Source organism: Syngnathus acus, chromosome 15 (genome assembly GCF_901709675.1).
Source record: "Syngnathus acus chromosome 15, fSynAcu1.2, whole genome shotgun sequence".
Classification (NCBI taxonomy): Eukaryota; Metazoa; Chordata; class Actinopteri; order Syngnathiformes; family Syngnathidae; genus Syngnathus; species Syngnathus acus.
In genome coordinates this window covers 13,921,989-13,945,072 of record NC_051100.1, presented here as the reverse complement: position 1 = coordinate 13,945,072, position 23,084 = coordinate 13,921,989, and the positions used below count along the sequence as shown (strand labels likewise).

The following is a 23,084-nucleotide window of genomic DNA, read 5'->3' as shown; positions in this document are numbered from 1 at the left end:
ATTATTTATACAATTTACAGCTGGTTCAGAGTTTTATATTTTGAAATATGATCATATTTGATGGATTTAATTTTGATGTCTATTTTAGGTTATTCCATAGCCCTAATATCAGGTTACCAAAATAACCACAATTAACACGGATCAATGGTTGTTTAAAACAGAGCATCACAACTTCTGTACAATATTAATATTGAATATTAAATTTATAAATTCCTTTTCAAACAGGTAGGCTCTGCCTATTTTGTGCAGTGGATTTTTTTTCTGTTTGTATGTTGTTTTTACAGAGTCATAGTTTGAATGACTTTCACCTTGCTTGTGCTTTTGAGTGTATTTGTCTTCATTTGATTGATTGTGTTGTTTGCCTGTTTGAAACGAATGAATTCAATCCAATTCAATTCAATTCAAATTTCAGATTGGTTTTGGGTTTAATATTTCATATTTGATGCATGTTAGGGTTTGCAGAATATCTTCATCGTATGATTATGTTGGAATGTAACCTGTAATAATTTACCTAGCTTGTCCTGTCTTAACAAAAGTAGTAGACCAAAGTGCTAAGATCTTTTCACCTGATTGACTAGCTGCAGAGGAAGCAATCAAAGTTGCTTTGTTTACACAAAGTCGTAAAAGGCCCCCTGCTATGCTTTGATCAGCAGGGAAGCGGCTTCACCCCATCCTGTGTTCCCACACCCCCACTTTCAACCCCACTCTGTTTCTCTCAATAAATATGCACCTGATGAGGCCTGAGTCAGCTGTAAGCACAGCGACGAGTGAACTCTCCACCTGCAGGTGTCTGAAACGACTAACTTGTCTCCAGTGTGGTTCTTGCAAAATAAGTTAGAGTGAGCACTACCCTAACATTTTGGTGCCGAAACCCGGGACCCTCATACCCGCCATCTGGCTGACGGAGGACGACACGCTGTACACCGTCGACGGGCCAGCGTCCATTAGGAGGACCTGGTAAAGAAAGACCTGGGAAGGAAATTCTTCGCTGGGCCAGCGTCTTAGGTCTGCCTTCGTCTGACAGAGGTGGATTGACGGGATCCGGCAGTGCAACGAACCAGGGGACAAGTAAGTTAACGCCCTAAAGTGGTGTGATTGTGCTGTGTGAAACGCGCAAAAGGAAAAGGTGCACGGGAGATAGCTTGGGTTCAAGTCCCAGGGGAAGAAACAGACTAAGAAAAGCAGAGCTTCTTTTTCGTTCATCGAAGAAGTGCGTAGATTCTTCTTTGTCTGTTTTTCCAATCTGAGGGATCTGGCTTGGGTTAGAGTCCCAGTGGAAGGAACGTGCTAAGAAACACGGAGCTTCTTTTTTGTTAGTCAAAGAAGAGTGTAGATTTTTCTTTGTACGTTTTTCCGGCCAAAGAACAGCTTGGGTTCAAGTCCCAGTGGAAGGAACGGGCTAAGAAAAAACAGAGTTTCTTTTTCCTAATTGAAGAAGGGCATAGATTCTTTTTTGTCCGTTCTTCCAAGCTGTGTTGGAGGGTTTTACACCCATCCTGGGTAGGCCTAAAAATAAAAAGTGCTGGAGTTTGTGTGGTTGAGAGTGCGACTGGTAGGATAAATTGACTGCAAAGAGAATTTGGTGGAAGGTCAATTTAAACCTGCATTGAGGATCCTCAAAGAAAAGAAAAACAAAAAATAAATTTGTATAAACCTAAAATACCAAATTAAGACGGGAAATAAAACCGGTAAATCCCTAGCTCTTGAAGGAGATGAGAAGTACATGGCGAGTAAATTTCCTAATTGTATGCAATACATGCCAAAGTGGAAGAAAAAGTATGGAGTAGAAGGGAAGTTGAAAGTTGAAGTGTGGAAGATAGTGGTTGATGTTTTGGAGGAGAGTGTAGATAGGAAAACAAAGGGACTGAAAAAGAAAAGAAAAGAGAGAGAGTTGAATTGTGCTAGACTGTGGTTGAAGGCTTCACAAGAGAGATCTTGTGCAAAGAGTGCGAACTATATTTCAAAGACGAGCGAATTATGGTCATTTGGCAGGAATAAAACAGAAGCCTGGGGAAGATACTGATGATTTTCGCTTAAGATTTGAAAAAGAATTCAGGGTGCATAGTGGCACCCCATTCAGTGATGCAGCTGAGAGTGCTTATCAGCAACGTCTTAAAAACGCGCTCATCACTGTTTCCCCCCCCGACTTCGGCAACTGGGTGAGGAAACACTTGGTGGAAGCAGACACTGCTTGTGTTGCGACGATTGAGAAAAGCAAATGTTCTGATGTATTTCATCTAGATGAGGATGATAATGATCTAAATGAAGATACGACGATCTTCTTCCAAAGTTCCCAAAGGGACAGAGGAAGAGTTAGAAACCAACATGGTCGCAAGCCACCATTCAAATCAAAATTCCCACCAGATTCAGAGACCTGTTGGAACTGTGGGGAACGAGGACATTTTGCAAGAGAGTGTCGTCAGGCAAAACAATACCAATCAAAGGGTGGAGGAAGGGACAAAGGAAGAGCCAAATTCTCAGCATGACAAGCTTCCCCCTCCCCTTTGACCGCTCAAGCTCATACAGAGAAAGAAATAACAGATGTCCATATGAAAGCAAGACATGTCATTGTCAGATTATTAGAACGTTTTTTAGATTGTTAGAGCTCCTGTCCATGCAAGGAGTATGACAATGCTGTTGTATGCCCAATGACAAATGACCAGAGATCAAATTGTGTATGTACACTAAAGTTAAAATTTGCAAATCAAGTGGTAAATGAATGCAACTGGCTTCTAGAAGATAAATAAAACTTAGAATGTGCTGTCCTCGTGTGCGTGGGAGGGACCAGCTCATGATCGACCACAGGAAATGGCCAGCCTGTGACAAATCATTGGTGCTGGGATCTACCTTACGCGCGCGAGAGCTGTGCATGCGTGTTAAAATGATGAAAATTGGCTAAACTTTTAGTGTACAGAAATTTGCTAGACTGTGGTCTATCCAATTTGCACCGCAGAATAGGAACGCTTTTGGAAGATAAAAATGAGAGGAAAAGAGAGAAATCTGTTTGCGAGCAGAAACTGATCCACACTAGTGCATGTTAAGTAAGAAACGACAGAACATGCTTTCAGGAATTGGAAGAATCAAAATTGTGAATTTAAGACATTCACATTTAATAGAAATAATTGACTGATTGTGTTATAAGATTATACAAACTTCTATATGCGAGCTGAATCTGAGAGACTGGGTTCTTCAAATTTAAAAACAAAGAAAGACTTCTGATTAATTTGCCAGCAGTTTTTTTTGTGTGTTGAGTTTTTTTTTGGATTGGTGGATTGTTCTATCAGGAACCTTGAGTTGAAAATGGTATGTGAATGTTGTGTGGTGAGCTTGGATGAATTGGGACCGATGTGATAGAAAGACTCCTTCTTGGAGACTGTGTGTGAGATGCAAATGAGAATTGATGACTGATTGCCTGAATGAAGGGAAAATACAGGTTGAATGGTTGACGTTGTTGGACACTACTATCGAAAATTAGTAGAGCGACTTTGAAGAAAGAGTGATTTTGAGTACGTTAAATGCTAAGGAAGAAATAAATACATAAAGGAAATAAAAAGGTTGCTTTTGGATTGCTAATTAACTAGGAAAAAAAACTGGAGAACCAGTAACACATGCAGAAGATGTGTGAACTGGGAAACTGAGAAGCGTTTTGGAAGGAAAGTCAAATTAAATGATGATAGAGTCATATGTGGTAAAGAACACATCCTCCCAGAAAGTTTGTCAAGGTGTGAGACATGGGCGTCGCCAAGCCTCAGAAGGAGGGAGAATGTTGTCCAGAGAGTGGAAGATAAAAAAAAAAATACAACACTTTACTACATATAGATTCTCTACTACATATGGCGTTGTACCATTGAGTTAGATTTTTTTTTTCTCAAACTTTTGCTGTAAACAATTACAGGACTTACGGTCCATTCCTCCAGTAACCAAGATCAGAGAATCTCCTTTACAACAGGAGGCAATAAATGGGATAGCCTCTGTCATAAATGGTCTTTGGTCAGGAGGAGTCATTCGGAAGTGCTCAAACACTTCTCGCGAACACTCTCATTTGCCCAATTCAAAAGGGCAATAAAATTGACTGGTGAATGATACAATATATGCAAAAAGCAGACGAAGAACAGTCCTTGGCAGATTACATGATCAGAACGCTCAGACTGACAGAGGTGTCAAATGCAAATTTACTGCCGCCTGATCTTTCATCCTCACAGGTCGACAACGCCATCAAGCCAGGAGACTGGGTCTACATCAAAGTCATCAAAAGAAAGAACTGGGCCAGCCCACGGTGGGAGGGACCATTCCAAGTCCTGCTGACTACCCCCACCGCAGTAAAGATCGCTGAACGGCCCAGCTGGATTCACCTCAGCCACTGCAAGTTGCAGAGAGTGCTGGACCCCTAATTCGGAGTGGTGGGGAAGGCTGACTTCAAAGGGGTCCCATCGTTTAGGGTGGGACGTCTCAATGTTGGTGAAGAAAACAACGATCCCCACTCCGCTAGGCGAGGGGATGTCCCGGTGTCTCTGCCATCCTAGTAGCAACGGGGCTCCATATGCCAGGTGGATCCTCTGCTGCGTTGTGGTTGGAGCGTGCTATGGTCTATGGACTCAACTGAACAGACCAAGTGACAATGTTGACCGTGGAAAACGATGGTCACACGATGAGAACTTTGAGGACTGGTCATGGGACCCCAGAAACCCATACGAAACCAACACTTGGTACCGCTACGTCAACAGGAGGGTTGCTATGTGTGTTCCAAACTCCCTCCTTCCTCTACAGAAGTTCACTTGGAGGCCAGAGCAATGAATGTCACTGAAGCGAAATGCATGGTATCCATGGGAGGAGTTGGATATCAACACCGTGCTGTCACAGTCAGTGATGCCGACCCGTCCCGCCCTGGACTTGCGGAAGGTACCTGTGATCAGCTTTTCTGGACAAATCTCAATGTGACTGTTAAAGGACGAACACTGCCGCAGGTGGCCTACACAGAGCGGCCACCTGGAGTGAACTATACGTGTTACATCCAAGGAAGTGAGACCCACAAATGCATTGACAGAGACTGCTCTCCAGGAGGGAACTGGATGGGAGCTTTGGACATCGCCACTGAGTGTCAGGATAAGAGAGCCATTGCAGGTGGTGAGGGCTCTCCGACCAACATGGCTGCACCATCAAACGGAACATACTTCATACAGAATGGCTGGTGGCTTTGTGGTCACAAGGTTTATCCGATGCTGCCCGCCAACTGGACAGGAGTGTGTGCACCAGTGTGGGTAACAGACCACACCTACAGGATACAACATCGTCAGCTGACGACAGCACACAACTCTTCTGGACGCCGACGCAGGGCGATTACGACCTTTGACCCCCATGACCCTGTCTGGGGTGCGAATGTTCCGGACGACCATAAAGTATCGCCTGTCGGAAACAACGTTGTTCATGCGCTTTTTCCTTGGATCGGAGTTGGGAAACAATCTCTCTTCATCGAGACACTGAACTATCGTTTTCAATCCTTTGTGAATCTCTCACTGCAAGTCGATGATGGACAAAATAGAGAGATCCAGGCTATTAGACTAATGGTCTTGCAAAACAGGATGGTTCTGGACTTAATGACGGCAGCACAAGGTGGTGTGTGCCACATCATTGGGACTTCCTGTTGCACATACATTCCAGGAGATAACGACACGCACATCAAGGAAGCCATGAACTCACTGAGGAATTTACAGCAGGCCATGTCGGAGGATAACATCCCACATCAATGGGATTTCTTTTCATGGCTATTCTCTGGCGCTTGGTGGCAGTTGCTGTTGAAACTTGTGACTCCTGTGCTTGCTGTGCTGGTATTGTTGTGCTTGTTTACGACCTGTGTTATCCCATGTTTGAAGTCTGCTGTGACAAGGTTTGTGTCTTCTACCGTGGCACAAGTACATATACAACTTCTCAGAGATGACGGATGTGATGACTATGATGTGCTGCGAGACGTGGATTGCGTAGATGCTGTTTAGCTCAGCATTATTTTACAGAAACTTGATGATTTGATCATCGGAAATGCCTTGCAAGTGATGGGTACAATGATGTACTGTTTCTGTGTTTTTCTTTTTCTTTTTTATTGATAACATTCTGGTCGCCTAAGGCAGAGGGACCGTGTAACTCTTTTCCTGCATTTAATTTAGCCGCAGGTTTTTCAGTTGCACAGAATATTTGGACTGGAGTATTGAGGGAAATACCTCGTCTTCACTGGAAATTATTGCTGTCATTGTATTTTCTTTCTTATGTTTGATTGATCGGGATTGACATACTCATATGTTAAAACAGGAGGGATATGTTAGGGTTTGCAGAATATCTTCATCGTATGATTATGTTGGAATGTAACCTGTAATAATTTACCTAGCTTGTCCTGTCTTAACAAAAGTAGTAGACCAAAGTGCTAAGATCTTTTCACCTGATTGACTAGCTGCAGAGGAAGCAATCAAAGTTGCTTTGTTTACACAAAGTCGTAAAAGGCCCCCTGCTATGCTTTGATCAGCAGGGAAGCGGCTTCACCCCATCCTGTGTTCCCACACCCCCACTTTCAACCCCACTCTGTTTCTCTCAATAAATATGCACCTGATGAGGTCTGAGTCAGACTTCATTCGACCATCGCTGTAAGCACAGCGACGAGTGAACTCTCCACCTGCAGGTGTCTGAAACGACTAACTTGTCTCCAGTGTGGTTCTTGCAAAATAAGTTAGAGTGAGCACTACCCTAACAATGCATTTAATTTTGTCGTCTATTTTAGGTCTATGTGTAGACCTACAATAGACGTCTATTTTAGGTTATTCTATAGACCTAATATAGACGTCTAAATTAAGTCTATGTGTAGACCTAATATAGACATCTAAATTAGGTCTACAGATAGCCCTAATATAGACGTCTATTTTAGGTCCATATATAGACGTAATTTAGACGTCTATATTAGGTCTATAGAATAACCTAAAATAGACGTCTATTGTAGGTCTATATATAGACATAATTTAGACGTCTATAAAATAACCTAAAATAACCTAATATAGAGGTCTATTTCAGGTCTATATATAGACGTAATTTAGACGTCTATAAAATAACCTAAAATAGACCTCTATATCAGGTTACAAAAATAGCCAATTCACATGTACGGATCAATATGCTTGTTAAACACAAATCCAAACAACTTCTGTACATTATTTATGCAATTTACAGCTGGTTCAGACATTAAAATTTCGAAATATGATCATATTTAATGTTTTTAATTTAGACGTCTATTATAGGTCTATACCGTAACCAATTTTACACGTTTAAATTAGGTCTTTACAAGACCAGACGTCTAATTGACGTCTATGGCTGACAGGGATGTGTAGAGGATATGCACTGACGTCACAGATCGGGGCGGGCATTTTTGTTTGGGTGGCAAAAAGCCTCGTCCGCTGCCACTGGACTCCTGAGGATGGCGGCCTGGGTGGGTGTCGTGAGTGATTATTTCGTCCATTTGGTCCAAGAAAGCCGCAAGAGATACATTGAAAAGTTGAAAAAATATAACATTGATGTTGATCCACTGTGTAAACCAAGTAAGAACGCCACCAGCTCAAGTGTAGCAGGAGCTGGGACAGCAAGCGCTTGGTCCTCTGATAAGGCGACTTTTCCGCCAGTAACATATCCAGACGTTTACAACTATTTGATAGATTGTTCAAGTCCATATACCAAGGAAGACCTCAGAGCCTACAAGAGTTTGCAAGGATATCGCTACCTGACTGCTGGTTATGTCCATTCCGTTGAGTCACAGCCAGTGGAGCGAAACGGAGAAGATGCCAGCCATGGCAGTACAGGCAAGAAGACAGAAAAAAGAGTCATCCGTGGGAAGGTAAGCTTATTCTTAGGTTTGTCAGTTCCTGTAACAATCTGCAACATGTGGATCTATGGATGTGACCCTTCGGAATACTTTGATCTCGTGACTTGTGCTGTCAAGCATGAGTAGGTACCTAATCTATGTGCCTGCCTTTAGAAAGCCAATATCTTAAATGGTTTTAATGACAGGTTTTCAAGTATTATCAAATGTTTATGTGACAATTTCATGAATTAAAACAGCCTTCAGATTAATAATAGTTATCATTATAATGTGTACCTATCATTGCTTGTGCCAAATGCCACTACATTCATTCCAATTATATTTACAAACATTCTGTTTACAGGTGCACCATGGCCAGAAGCAGAGTGCACCACCTCTGGAACCATGGGTTCTGGGGGATGAAGATGGCTGTATCCATACAGCCCATTGCACATGTATGGCGGGCCTCGGAGAAGCATGTTCTCACATCGCTGCACTGCTCTTCTATCTCATGGCATGCAAGGAGGAGCGAGAAGGCGTAGCATGCACCTCCATGCCATGCACATGGGCTGCTCCTGGAGGGAAAGGTGCCCTGGCAAAACCAATCAAGGACATCACATTCAAATCAGGTGAGAGCTGCTTCTGATGATTTCAGGACATAATAACAATTACTTTGCACCTGGTGCCTGCATGTTGAATGTTCAGATACATAATGAGGTTGTTCCTTGAAAATGGCACAAATTTTACCTGTTGAATTATCCCGGGTCGAAATGTTGTCACATTATCACACATGTATTCAAAATCATAACAGAAACTATGCATTAGTTAAGATATGAACATTCCAGTCATTTATAACAGTGTGTCACGCATGCTTTACTTAGCAACCCGCACTGTAATCCACATCAATGATTTCCTTCTGTTGGGTTCACAACATTCATCTGAAAAGAATCTCACAGAGGCAGGAGATGTCTTCGATGGCAAGAGACTTCTGCAGAAGGGCGCAAACCAGACACACAGCAAGTGTGGCTGAGATTCGCGCTCTTCCTCCAGTTTGGTCGTGCCTTTTATTGCGGAACAACAATGGGGCAAGTGTACATGAATGCGTAGTTTCTTAGACAGGAAGGACATTCCATAGTTACAGCTCAGTGGCCTAGTGGTAGAGTGTCCGCCCTGAGACTGGAAGGTTGTGGGTTCAAACCCCGGCCGGGTTATACCAAAGACTATAAAAATGGGACCCATTGCCTCCCTGCTTGGCACTCAGCATTAAGGGTTGGAATTGGGGGGTTAGATCACCAACTGATTCCCGAGCGCGGCACCGCTGCTGCTCACTGCTCCCCTCTCCCCCAGGGGATGGATTAAAATCACACGGGGATGGGTTAAATGCAGAGGACAAATTTCACCACACCCAGGTGTGTGTGTGACGATCATTGGGACTTTAACTTTAATGACCACAGAACAACAGGGATACTATTATGGACCGAGCAGTATGGTCGTCTCATGACTTTAGCTTAACGTAGACCTCATGATCTGTTCATGTATAGCTAACTAAGGAGTTTATTGTATAGCGCGACTCATGACTCCAGTCATGTGCTCCTTAGCCAGCCATATGCTCCCAAGTCATTATCACGAGGTCAAACTGTCACATACTGTGGAAGATCTTGCACACATAAGTAGATACATAGAATCTAATGATAAAAAGTATATTTTTCCCAACATTCCCCCCTGTTTAACATTGGAATTCATGGGAAAACAAAACATCAACTAATAACAACATATGCGTATAAATGAGTATATGCCTACACAATATAGTATAGTAACATCAAAAAGTATGAAAGTTTACATTCCAGAGTTTATCAGAACTACAGCTCTCCTTTCGGCTTTGGCCATGTTCGTCATAATGGAATGTATTTTGTTCTGGATCATCAAAAAGAAAAAAACAAACAGGTAGGCGATTTATGCAATGGTCCCACTCATCTTGTTCACGCTGGACCAACATGATATTCTGGACAGCAAACGCTGATGTCAACATTTTAGTCATCATGTGACGAATACAAGGTATGATGCATGATGTAAAAATACAGAGAAATAATAGTATGGCAAGTTGGCAACTAAAAGAACTGCAACTTTCAAGAGAAGTTGCCTCCAATTGCCGTCAAACAGCCACCAAAAGGGATGGACATCCTTGGCCGGAGTTTCGTCCTGGGACATAGCCTTATGGAGGTTCCGGAGTCCTTGTAGAGCATACTCGATGTGGGTGTCATTTTCTCCTGGGATGTAGGCACAACAGGAGGTACCAACTATTTCACACACACCTCCTTTTTCGGCAGTCAGGAGGTCCAAAACCATTCGGGACTGTAGTGCCATTAGTCTCAGAGCTTGCAGCTCCGTCTGGTAACCTGTAAGGGCTTCTAGAGTAAAATTGGCAAAGGTCTTCAACCTGTAGTCCATAGTTTCTATTCGGAGAATAGTCTTAGCCACACCCGCCTGTGGGAAGAGTGTGAGTGCCACCTTTTGTCCTGTGCTCCAAAGCTTGTATTCATCTGGTATATCTGAGCCCCAGACACTGTCGTAGGGACGGAAGGTGGGAGCAACAGCTGCACGTGTCTTTCGCTGATGATGTTCCTGAAAATGTGTCAGACTGAGGAACACAGTGTGATCTGACACATATACGGGGGCACATGTGCCATCCCATTGTCCTGGAAGGACTGCGTAGCCGCGCCAACCACAGAGCCACCATCCCCCTTCGATGGTAGAGTGGGGATTTTCGCCTCCTGCTAAGATTTGTCTGATTGCTACTGTGGTATTCATGGAGGTCTCGCTTGAAGGTTCTAGAAGTGCGGTGGTGATGCAGCGCTTTGTATCTCCCACCTTTATTCCATCAACTCGTCTTCGTCGGAAGCACAGGGGATGTGAGATGGTTTCACTCACTTCGAGAGTCACTGGTGCGGGTGTGATGACAGAACCTTTTGACACTATTGTGAATGGCCTAGAGATGTTGTAACAGGGATGGGCGGCTAGTTGTGCCTCAGTAATTCCCGACCGTCTCAGTCCTTTGAGGGCATTAAACCCAAAAGCCCTTAGTATTGCGAAACACCATCCATTTTTTTCTGGCATGGGTCGGGCATGTCGGACGGGCTGTTGACTTGATCGTGGCATTATGGAACATACATAACATTCAGTTTGATTGTATGTTTCGGCCAACATTGACACATATTGGTACCACATGTTGTCTGCATGTGGTATATCTGGGTTTATCTTTATATACTTTGTCAACAGTTCGGTCGTCATTCTCTTGATTCGAGCGGAAGTTCCACTTTCCCCATGGGGATCCTGAACACTCCATGTCATTGGCAAGCATGCTACAGCCACAGCACAGACAAGCACTCCTCTGAGTGCCATTTTCCGTTCAGTTCCACAGAGCCACCTGAACCCCTAGGGAGCTAAATGGTCAGGGTTCTTAGTTCTTCACCGGTTTGAGACTGATGCCAAACTAAAATTGACACCCCCTTTGTAGCCAGACTTCGCCCTGACCGGGGCCTAGGAGCCAAGCACTCTCTGCAGTTTACAGTGGCTGAGATGTATCCAGCTGGGTCTTTCTGCAATCTTGACAGATGTGGGTGTGGCGAGTAGGACTTGGAATGGTCCCTCCCACCGGGGTGAAGACCACGTCTTTCTCTTGATTACTTTGATGAAGACCCAGTCACCTGGTTTCGCTGAGTCATCCTGTGGAGATAAAGGAGTGGAGGGCAGTAAATTTGCATTTGAGACTTCTTTCATTTGCATGGTTTTGATCATGTAGTCAGCTAGAGTTAGCTCTTCTGTGGCTTTGTCTAAATCATGTGAGAACAGAGGGAGCCTGTATGCTCTGCCATGAATGATCTCATAAGGGGTTAAACCCTTGCTACAGGGCGTAATCCTCATATAGAGTTTTACCAAATCTAGACATTCGGGCCATGGTCTTCCTGTTTCTGCCATGCATTTGGTTAATCTATTTTTAATTGTTCCATTTGTCCGTTCAACAAGGCCAGCACTCGATGGATGATAGGAACAATGATTTTTTAATGTAATCTGCAAATTTTCAGCCATTTTGTTAATGACTGAATTGACAAAATGTGGTCCGTTGTCACTGTAAATGGTCTCTGGGATGCCATAACTGGGAATGATGGTCTTGCAGATAGCCTTTGCTACTGTTATAGCATCTGCATTTTTTGCTGGGATTATTTCTGTCCACCTTGAAAAGGCATCGATTAGAACTAAACAGTATTTGTACAGTCCACACCTGTTTAGTTCTATGAAGTCCATATGCAACATTTGGAACGGATATGTTGGTTCTGGGAAATTTCCTCTTTTTGGTCTTACATTCCCTTGTGGATTATTTTTTATACATACTTCACACGCTCTACAAAAAAGTTTTGAGTACAAATTGAAACCATACGTTGTAAAGTGTTGTGATATTAACTCCTGCATCCCCCCTGTCGACACATGAGTACTTCCGTGTGTCGAAATTGCAGCTGCTCTAAAAAGGGATTTAGGGAGAACAGGCTTATTATTTACAACGTATACGTATGTCTTTGTCTGTCAGTTGTGCACCTTTAGCAATCCACATTTTCTGTTCTTGTTTAGGGGCTAAATGTTGCATATCATGCAAGATCTGTGTATTTATTAGTTCCTCCTTTTCTGACGGCAATCTCAGAAATAGGTCTGAGGTTCCGTATTTGCCTATAGCAGCTTCCTTTGCTATTTTATCTGCTAAGGCAGGGGTGGCCAACCAGTCAGAGACTAAGAGCCACATTTTTTACTGTGTCATCGCAAAGAGCCACATCATACACATGAGCACACATGAACATCCCCCCCCCACACACACACACTCACACACACCCACACACACACACATGCACACTCACACACATACCTCTGCTCAGCCAAATTTATTGTGTGACATTATCATGTCACGCACCAACATGATAATGACAAATTGACTCCTACAGTACTAAAACCACAGACCAAAGACCACATTTTCAACAATGAACATTGTGTGCATTGTCTCACACAGACAAACTCTCAGTTCAACAAATTCCACAAACAAAAACATACGTTTTTTTCACTTACTATGTGTGGCGGGACAGACCATTCGTTTTAGTTTGTCGTTTTCAGGAGACAAGATTTCAATAACCTCACTGAGGCATTTTTTAACGAACTCCACTTCATTGTATGGCTTTTTAGCCCGTGCAATGTTCCAAGCCAGTTGAAACAATGCAAGCGTGACAGTCTCTGAGTGCTTTGTAATTTTTTTGAAAAACTGTACCTATTTTTCTGCCTGACTTTTCAAAGTGTCCAAACTTGTGCTTGCGAAATTCAGTCCCTTTTGGAAAGTCCTTCTCGATATTGGCATGAAGTGAGCTGAAGTGGCGCTGAATATTTGAAGCTTTTAAATGCGCTAATGACGTCCGACATATCAGGAAGAATGGCTTGCCATTGCGTTCAACAAAAAACAACTTTAACTCTGTTAAAAACGTCCTGTGTTCATCGTCATATATCCGTTTAGCTGTGCATTTTTTCCTTGCCATTTTGGCCGGGTTGGCCACCCCTGGCTTAGCGTCTTGTCAGCTTTTCTGGACCTAATGGGCCCCCGTAGTCACAGTCGCCATTCATTAAAAAGCCAACAAAACCAATCGCTCTGCCCTGTGTTCATCGTCATATATTCGTTTAGCTGTGCATTCTTTCCTTGCCATTTTGAGAGCGAAATTGACACTCCTCAAATGGGTTTGTCCCTCCTCCTTTGCGGGATTTCACCTCACGCGCATGCGCGTTTGACCAAAATACCATATTGAACTCAAGCGAAGCAAATACGCACAAAAAATAAACACAAATGTTGATATGAACGTAAAAGAGCCGCATAAAACCAGCCAAAGAGCCGCATGCGGCTCGCGAGCCGCGGGTTGGCCACCCCTGTGCTAAGGCATTGCCTAGTGATACCAAGTCTTTCCTCCGTGTGTGTGTGCCTCACATTTGAAATTGCAAGCTTTGTGGGCAACATTACTGCCTGGAGGAGCTGGATTAGAAGTTGTGCATGTGTTATTTGCTTTCCTGTTGAAGTTATCATTCCACGCCTTTCCCATTGTTTTGTGTCATGCTGTCATGTTTTGTGGGTTGTTTTGTCTTGTCCTGTCCTTCGTATTATCACTTCCTGTTTTATTTTTGTAACTCTCGTTTCAGTTCGTGGGTCCTTCCTCTGCGCGTCAGGCCACTTGACTTCCCTGATCCCAACCGTGTGCACCTGTGTCGTTGACCCTAATTGTCTGCACCTGTGTCCTCCTCCTTCTGTGTGTGTATATAGCCTGCGTCTTCCCCTCGTCTTGTGCCAGAGCGTCTTGCCTCGTCATGCACACTAGCGATCACTTTTGTCACAGTCATCCCCAGAGAGTTGTAGACAAAAGATACCCGTTGCCCAGCGTGAGCTCGGTTTTTTTTTGTGCGGTCTTCCGCTTAAGAGAATAAAACACCTCTTGTTGGATCTCTGCATTCGAGTCCTCTCCCTGCTCCAAGCCTGACAGAACGCTCTGGCCAGTCATGGACTCGGCAGAGTCAAAGCTGCTGGTCGCCACAGTACGCTCCCAGGCGTCGCAGCTCGCCCAACACCAGAATCAAGTAGACGCCCTGGGCGTTGGTATCCAAGAGATTGTGAAGACTCAGGAAGACTTCAGAGAGGCGGTGGCCGCTCAGGTGGGAACACTGAGCCGGCAAATGCAAGACGTTCTCACGCTTCTGACCGCGGTCCCAGCAGCGACGCCCAGTCCACCTGCTGCTTCCCCGGTGGTTCGTCCTGCTCCCGCTCCCATGGCGATGGGGGTCAGACTGGCCCCCCCGGAACGATACACTGGTGAACCCGGGCTCAGCAACGCCTTTATAACCGAGTGCGAGATGCAGTTCGAGCGGTCCCCAGGCGACTTCCCCACGGAACGCTCCCGGGTGGCGTATATGGTCTCGTACCTGACGGGAAGGGCCCGGGCGTGGGCGACCGCAGAATGGGCCAGGGATTCCGCTACCTGTCACTCCCTCTCCGCTTTCATCGAGGCCCTGCGCACGGCGTTCGATCCGGTCTCCTCGGACCGAGAGAAGGCGCGGGAGCTGTGCCAGCTGACCCAGGGTCGAGAGACGGTCGGCGACTACGCGATCCGCTTCCGCACTCTGGCCGCGGAATGCGGGTGGAACTCGACGGCCCTGTATGATGTTTTTCTCAGGGGCCTTTCCGGACCCATCCAGGACCAACTCATCCCCCTCGACCTTCCCGCTGACCTCGACGCTCTCATCGCGCTGGCTGTCCGCACGGACAACAGATTGCAGGACTGGAAGAAGCAGCGCGCAAGCCGGAGCGCGACCGCCTTCCCCCCAGTGTCAGTGGTGGGGTCGTCACCACTCGAGACGCACCGCCATAGGCCGAACACGGCGCAGCTACCGCCCGGGACAGAACCTATGCAGCTTGGCCGGGCCAAGTTGAGCGAGGAGGAAAGGCAGCGCCGACGCCAGGAAGGCAGATGCTACTATTGCGGTGAGCAAGGACATATCCTCCTCTCCTGCCCGGTGAGGAAGAACCTGACAGTAAGCACCTTCTCCGTTGTCCAGCAGAAGGGTCGGGCCCTACCCATCGGCACACTTACCTGCCTAGGAAAGGTCACCAAACTTGGTGTGTTGATAGACTCCGGGGCTGATGAGAGCTTGATTGACTGGGCCTTTGCTCGGAGATTAGGGGTAAAGACCGAACTGCTAGACACGACCGTGAAAGTCAAGGCGCTCAATGGCCAAGCACTTTTTGATATATCCCATGTAACCGAACCCCTCTCGCTGTCTTTCGGGACCCATCATGAGAAAGTAAGACTGCATGTAGTAACCTCCCCCATGAATCCGCTTATCCTCGGATATCCGTGGCTAAAACGCCACAACCCAACCATGGACTGGGAGTCCGGGGAGATAAGGGGATGGGGACCCCATTGCCAAGGGTCATGTATCGAACCTAACCCCCCGATGTTTCTCCTGTCCCAGACCCCGAAACCCCGGATCTGGCCGGAGTTCCCGTATGTTACCATCAACTCGCGGAGGTATTTAGCAAAGTCAAGGCTAGCTCTCTACCACCCCACCGTTCTTACGACTGCGCCATAGAGCTTTTGCCCGGCGCTACTATACCCAAGGGGAGACTTTATTCCCTTTCGGGCCCCGAAAAGCAGGCTCTAAATGATTATATTGACGCGTCACTAAAAGCGGGGTTGATCAGACCATCGTCATCCCCTGCGGGGGCCGGTTTCTTCTTTGTGGGCAAAAAAGACGGTACCCTACGCCCCTGCATAGACTACAGTCCCATCAACCAGATCACAATTAAGAATCGATATCCCCTTCCACTCATGTCAACCGTATTGGATCAATTGCAGCAAGCTCGGGTGTTCACCAAGCTAGATTTGCGTAACGCCTACCACCTCGTGCGCATTCGGGAGGGCGATGAATGGCAGACGGGATTCAACACTCCCAGAGGACACTTTGAGTACCTCGTAATGCTGTTTGGCCTCACCAATGCGCCCGCTGTTTTCCAGGCCATGATTAATGACGTTCTGAGAGACTTTTTAGATCATTTTGTGTATGTGTATTTGGATGATATCCTGATCTATTCACCGGATTTGGAGACCCATGAGTCTCATGTTAAGTCGGTCCTGCAACGCCTCCTTGACCATCAACTTTACGTAAAAGCCGAAAAAAGCGAGTTCCACGCCAATACTATATCTTTCCTTGGCTTCATCATAGCCCCTGGTAAAGTACAGATGGACCCGGCAAAAGTAAGCGCGGTGACACAGTGGCCTATACCTGATAGCCGCAAGAAAGTGCAGCAATTTCTTGGCTTTGCTAACTTTTATAGGCGGTTCATCAGAGGCTTCAGCGCCACAGCGGCTCCACTGCATGCTCTAACCTCCCCGACAGTTCCGTTCTGTTGGACGGCGAAAGCGGAAGCCGCCTTCCAGGAGTTGAAGAAGCGATTCAGCTCCGCCCCGATCCTCACACTGCCCGACCCATCTCGTCAGTTCGTGGTGGAGGTTGACGCCTCCGGTCAGGGAATCGGCGCCGTCTTGTCACAAAGGTCCCAGGCAGACAACAAGCTTCATCCGTGCGCATTCCTGTCCCGACGGCTGACGCCCGCTGAACAGAATTATGACGTGGGGGATCGAGAATTGTTGGCGGTAAAACAGGCCCTCGAAGAATGGAGACACTGGCTGGAGGGAGCCCAGCAACCCTTCTTGGTTTGGACTGACCACAAGAACCTACAGTATATCAAGAATGCTAAAAGACTGAATTCACGCCAGGCTCGTTGGTCCCTTTTCTTTAACCGATTCAATTTCACCTTGTCTTAGAGACCGGGGGCCAAAAACATCAAGCCCGATGCGCTATCGCGCATCTACAGTCCAGATCCGGTGGCCAAGGAGCCCGAACCCATTCTCCCCCCTCACTGTGTGGTGGGAGCCGTAACCTGGCCCATAGAGGGCCTGGTGAAGCAGGCCAACAGCGACGAACCACCCCCTAGGGGATGCCCGGTGAATCGATTGTTTGTTCCTCCCAGGCTGCGTTCCCAAGTTGTCCACTGGGCACACACCTCCCGGCTCGCCTGTCATCCAAGCGTGCGAAGAACCATGTACGTAGTACAGCAGAGATTCTGGTGGCCCTCCATGGGGGCAGACGTCAGGGAGTACGTTGCAGCCTGCCCCGTCTGTGCGCGGAATAAGAACACCCCCGGCGCCCGTGTGGGTTTGCTGCAACCCCTCCCCATTCCCTCTCGACCATGGGCCGACATCTCGGTGGACTTTGTCACGGGGCTTCCTGTGTCAAATGGAAAGACGACTGTGGTGGACCGGTTCTCCAAGATGGCCCACTTCATTGCCCTGCCCAAGTTACCTTCAACTAAGCGAACGGCAGAAGTCCTCATGGACCACGTTTTCCGAATGCACGGATTTCCGCGGGACGTCGTTTCGGATAGGGGTCCCCAATTTGTGTCCAGGTTCTGGAAGGAGTTTTGCAAGCTCATAGGGGCCACCGTGAGCCTCACTTCGGGCTATCACCCGGAGGCGAACGGCCAGGCGGAGCGCATGAACCAGCAGCTGGAAACAGGCCTCCGCTGCCTGGTGACCCAGAACCCCTCCTCGTGCAGCAAGAATCTAACGTGGGTGGAATACGCCCACAACTCCCTGCCTACCACGGCTACCGGGATGTCCCCCTTCATGTGCGTATTTGGCTACCAGCCCCCGGTCTTCCCCGATAGTGAGCCAGAGGTGTCCGTTACCTCGGCGCGCGCCGTGGTGAGACGCTGTCGTCGCATCTGGGCGGCGGCATGAGCCACGCTGGTCCGCCAGGGCGATAGAGTCAAGAAGATGGCCGACCGGAGGCGACGACCGGCGCCCGTCTACTGACAAGGCCAACGGGTCTGGCTGTCCGCCCGGGACCTTCCCCTCCAGGTGGGCTCCAGGAAGCTGGCCCCCCGTTTTGTGGGTCCGTTCCCCATTTCCAAAGTCGTTGGTCCAGCCGCTGTGCGCCTCCGCCTGCCCCGGTCCCTTGCCGTGCGTCCCACCTTCCACGTCGGGAAGATTAAGCCAGTCAGGGAGAGTAGGATGGTGCCGGCTCCCGCGCCGCCTCCGCGGACAGTGGGGGGTGGGCCTGCTTACACGGTCAAGGAGCTGTTGGACGTGCGCAGGAAGGGACGGGGCTGGCAGTTCCTGGTCGACTGGGAGGGTTATGGGCCAGAGGAGCGGCAATGGGTGCCGCGAAGTTATATCTTGGATTCCGGACTGCTTGATGACTTTTACGCGGCTCACCCCGATGCTCCTGGCCCGTCTGGGATCCGGCCCTAGAGGGGGGGGTTATGTCATGCTGTCATGTTTTGTGGGTTGTTTTGTCTTGTCCTGTCCTTCGTATTATCACTTCCTGTTTTATTGTTGTAACTCTCGTTTCAGTTCGTGGGTCCTTCCTCTGCGCGTCAGGCCACTTGACTTCCCTGATCCCAACCGTGTGCACCTGTGTCGTTGACCCTAATTGTCTGCACCTGTGTCCTCCTCCTTCTGTGTGTGTATATAGCCTGCGTCTTCCCCTCGTCTTGTGCCAGAGCGTCTTGCCTCGTCATGCACACTAGCGATCACTTTTGTCACAGTCACCCCCAGAGAGTTGTAGACAAAAGATACCCGTTGCCCAGCGTGAGCTCGTTTTTTTTTTGTTTAGTCAGGTTTTTGCTATTGTTTTCCCTCATTGTTGAGGCGCCTTTTGTTTGCTGTTCCCAGCCTTTTTTTCCTCGTTTTTGAGGCGCTTTGGTTTTTGCCTTTTTGTCCCTCATCGTGAGGCGCTTTTTGTTTTTGTGCGGTCTTCCACTTAAGAGAATAAAACACCTCTTGTCCTCCTCCTTCTGTGTGTGTATATAGCCTGCGTCTTCCCCTCGTCTTGTGCCAGAGCGTCTTGCCTCGTCATGCACACTAGCGATCACTTTTGTCACAGTCATCCCCAGAGAGTTGTAGACAAAAGATACCCGTTGCCCAGCGTGAGCTCGTTTTTTTTTTGTTTAGTCAGGTTTTTGCTATTGTTTTCCCTCATTGTTGAGGCGCCTTTTGTTTGCTGTTCCCAGCCTTTTTTTCCTCGTTTTTGAGGCGCTTTGGTTTTTGCCTTTTTGTCCCTCATCGTGAGGCGCTTTTTGTTTTTGTGCGGTCTTCCACTTAAGAGAATAAAACACCTCTTGTTGGATCTCTGCATTCGAGTCCTCTCCCTGCTCCAAGCCTGACAGTTTTGCAAAGTAAAAAACTGTTGAAAATGCATACTGGCTGTCTGTGTATACAGTTAGGTCTTGTCCATCTGCTAGAGTACATGCTCTGGTCAGTGCAATGATTTCAGCAGCTTGGGCTGAGAAATGCGAAGGAAGAGTTGCTGCTTCTATTAGTGTGTCTGGGTTTTCCACTACAGCATAACCTGTCTGCGTTTTTTCTATTGGTGTTCTTGAGCAAGACCCATCTACAAACCACGTTTTACCTGTGGTGAGTGGTGTGTCTGACAAATCTGCTCTGGGTAGCTGCAGTTGTTCAGTTTCCTCTACACAATTATGAGGTATTCCATCATTTGGTGAAGGGAGTAAAGTAGCTGGATTTAATACAGTGCAGCGTTTAATGTTTATGATTGGCTGTGACAGTAACAGAGCTGTATAAGACAAATGTCTGGCTGGAGACAGCATATTCATTTTACTTTGAAGTAACACATCAACAGCATGTGGTACAAACAGGTCTGTGGGATGGAACAAGATAACATCTGCTGACGATTCTACTGCCATTGCAGCAGCACATATAGCTTGAACACATGGTGGCAAAGCTCTAGCTACAGGGTCAAGTCTTTTGGAATAGAAAGCTATTGGTAGCCATTTCATGCCATGTTGTTGAGTCCTCTGCACCTCCATCACTGTCTGGTTTGAGTCGGCCTCCAAACAAGACAAGCACAGACTGCAACGGACAATCAGGACTGCAGAAAAGATCATTGGAATCAACCTCCCATCTATCCAAGACTTGTACCTGTCCAGGACCAGGAAACGTGCAAGGAACATCTCTACAGACCCTTCTCACCCAGGTTGCAGTCTGTTTGAACTACTCCCCTCCGGACGGCGTTACAGAGCTCGGTACGCCAAAACCAGCAGACACAGAGACAGCTTCTTCCCCCAGGCTGTTGCTCTGATGAACTCACACCACTCTTAGAGTCTCAGAGTCATTACTGTGCAATAACATCCTCCTCTCCACACCTTTTTTGAATTTGTCTACACTGTTTGTATTATGTGTCCTCTCTGCATCCATTGCAGCCTGGTCATCCTGGAAGAAGGACCTTCCCATCTGTGGTCTCTTCTCAAGGTTTCTCATTTCCCCTAGCTGGAGTTTTGAGTTTTTCCTTGCCCTTTTGGGAGTTTAAGATCAGGGGATGTTTGAGAATATTTGCCATTTTTCACATGTCCTGTGTTGTTAGTTACCTAAATGTTGAACAGAGGGTGTGATTTACTGAAGTCAAATTCCTTGTTTGGCACGCTCAAACATGGTGAATAAAAACTCTTGAATCTTGAATCTTGAATCAGTACTGATGTCATAAACCCATCATTACAGTCCACTGTTTGCATAAACCTTTTGCTGTAGTCAGGTAGGTGTCAGGATCGGAGTGTGGATGGAGCGAGGACGACCAAATGCAGCTTGGACCAGGGCTTATTGCAGGAACTCAAAAGACAAACCCGGCAAACTGACGTGACTAAACAACAAAACCAATAGGACTGATCGCCAAAACGTGAAACAAAAGACAGGAACCAAACTAACCGCGTGACAGTGAGACATGCATTGTCCACATCTCGTGCAATGCTCCGACGGCGAGTGACACGCAAACATAACTTAAATACAACACAGGTAACGAGAGGCAGGTGCGTGTGATTACACTAATCAAGGGCACACAGGAAGGGAGGGGCGAGCACAGACACAGAAACGATGACATCACAAAACTGTGGACGAGGCATGACAGTAGGATCAAATTTGTTGTTTGAACCAATGCCATTTTCAATTTTGTGAATGCTTCTTCTGCTTCTGGTGTCCACGTGATTTTATCTTTGAGTGCTAATGGCTGTCCATGAGCTACCTCTATCAGTGGTTGAGCCATTTCAGCATAGAGTGGAACCCAGGCTCTGCAGTAATTACATAGTCCTAAGAAAGACATAAGTTGTTTCTTTGTGACAGGCCGTGGTGTGTCTAATATAGCCTGTTTCCTGCCCTGTTGTACTGCTCTTCCCCTTGCTGAGAGTGTGTGACCAAGATAATTCACTTCTGGTTTTACCCATTGTAACTTCTGTTTACTGACTTTATTTCCTGTCTGGCCTAGGTGTTGCAGAAGGAGGAGGGAATCTCGTCTGCATGCTTCCTTTGTTTCTGAAGCAATTAAAATATCATCAACGTAGACCAAAACTTGACTCTCAGATGAAGGTGTGAAACCAGCCATACAGTTCATGATAGCCTGTGTGAAAATGGTTGGGCTGTCGGTAAAACCTTGTGGTAATCTGGTATAGGTGTACCCCTGACCCTTATAGGTGAATGCGAACCAATACTGAGAATCATCAGCTACAGGAATAGAGAAAAATGCATTACTCAAATCAATCACGGTGAAATGAGTCCTATTTGGCTGCAATGAATTTAGTAATGTGTGCGGATCAGGAACGTTTGGTGCCCTGGTCTGCACTGCATCATTTACAGCTCTCAAATCCTGGATCATTCTCCATTTTGATGCTTCTGCTTTTTGAACTGGGAATATAGGTGTATTACATGGAGAGTCATTACATTTCCTAATTATTCCTGCTTTTAATAGACCTTTAATGACTGGTTCAATGCCTATAGAAGCTTCAGGCTTCAAAGGATACTGTTTTACTCTGTGTCTGTAAGAAGATATTGGTTTAATTTCCACAGGTCCACAGGCTGTAATCAGACCAACATCTGTTGTGTGGCCCACACAACAGGATCGACACTCTTCAAATCTTTTTCATCCTCCTCTGGAAATGCAATAGTTGCTGTCTGTCATTCTAGGGCAGGGGTGGCCAACCAGTCAGAGACTAAGAGCCACATTTTTTTATTGTGTACCGCAAAGAGTCACATACCCCCCCCCCCCCCCCCGAATGGGTTTGCCCCTCCTCCTTTGCGGGATTTCACCTCATGCGCATGCGCGTTTGACGGAAATACCATATTGAACTCAAGCGAAGCGAACACGCAGCGTTTGACGAAAATACCATATTGAACTCAAGCGAAGCGAACACGCACAAAAACAAACAAACAAACAAATAAATAAACCCACAAATGTTGATATGAACGTAAAGGAGCCGCATGAAACCCGGCAAGGAGCCGCATGCGGCTCGCGAGCCGAACGTAAAGGAGCCGCATGAAACCCGGCAAAGAGCCGCATGCGGCTCGCGAGCCGCGGGTTGGCCACCCCTGTTCTAGGGCATGGATTTTTGGAGTAGCTGTGAATAACATGCAAAGTTTATGTCTGTACATGTCACAGCTCGGTCAATGGACACTGGAACGGAGGGCTTGTTCAGGAACGCCTCACTATATTCAACATCTGAACATGGTGAAACTTTCATTGTGACATGTAATTTGGTGTACTGCATTTCATCTTGTAAATCAGAAATGGTGGATTTTGCAAATTTGATCAGATCTGCAGTTTCTCGGTCACAGAGGGAGTGTAGGAA

The 23,084-nt window shown here is 46.6% G+C and overlaps 1 long non-coding RNA gene across 1 annotated transcript; it reads left to right on the top strand.

The window, feature by feature from the left end:
- Positions 1–20,937: 20,937 nt before the first annotated feature.
- On the top strand, positions 20,938–21,529 carry LOC119134968. The gene is made up of 2 exons (XR_005100446.1): positions 20,938–21,008; positions 21,377–21,529. It is a non-coding gene; the product is annotated as an uncharacterized LOC119134968 (long non-coding RNA).
- The last annotated feature ends 1,555 nt before the right edge of the window (positions 21,530–23,084 follow it).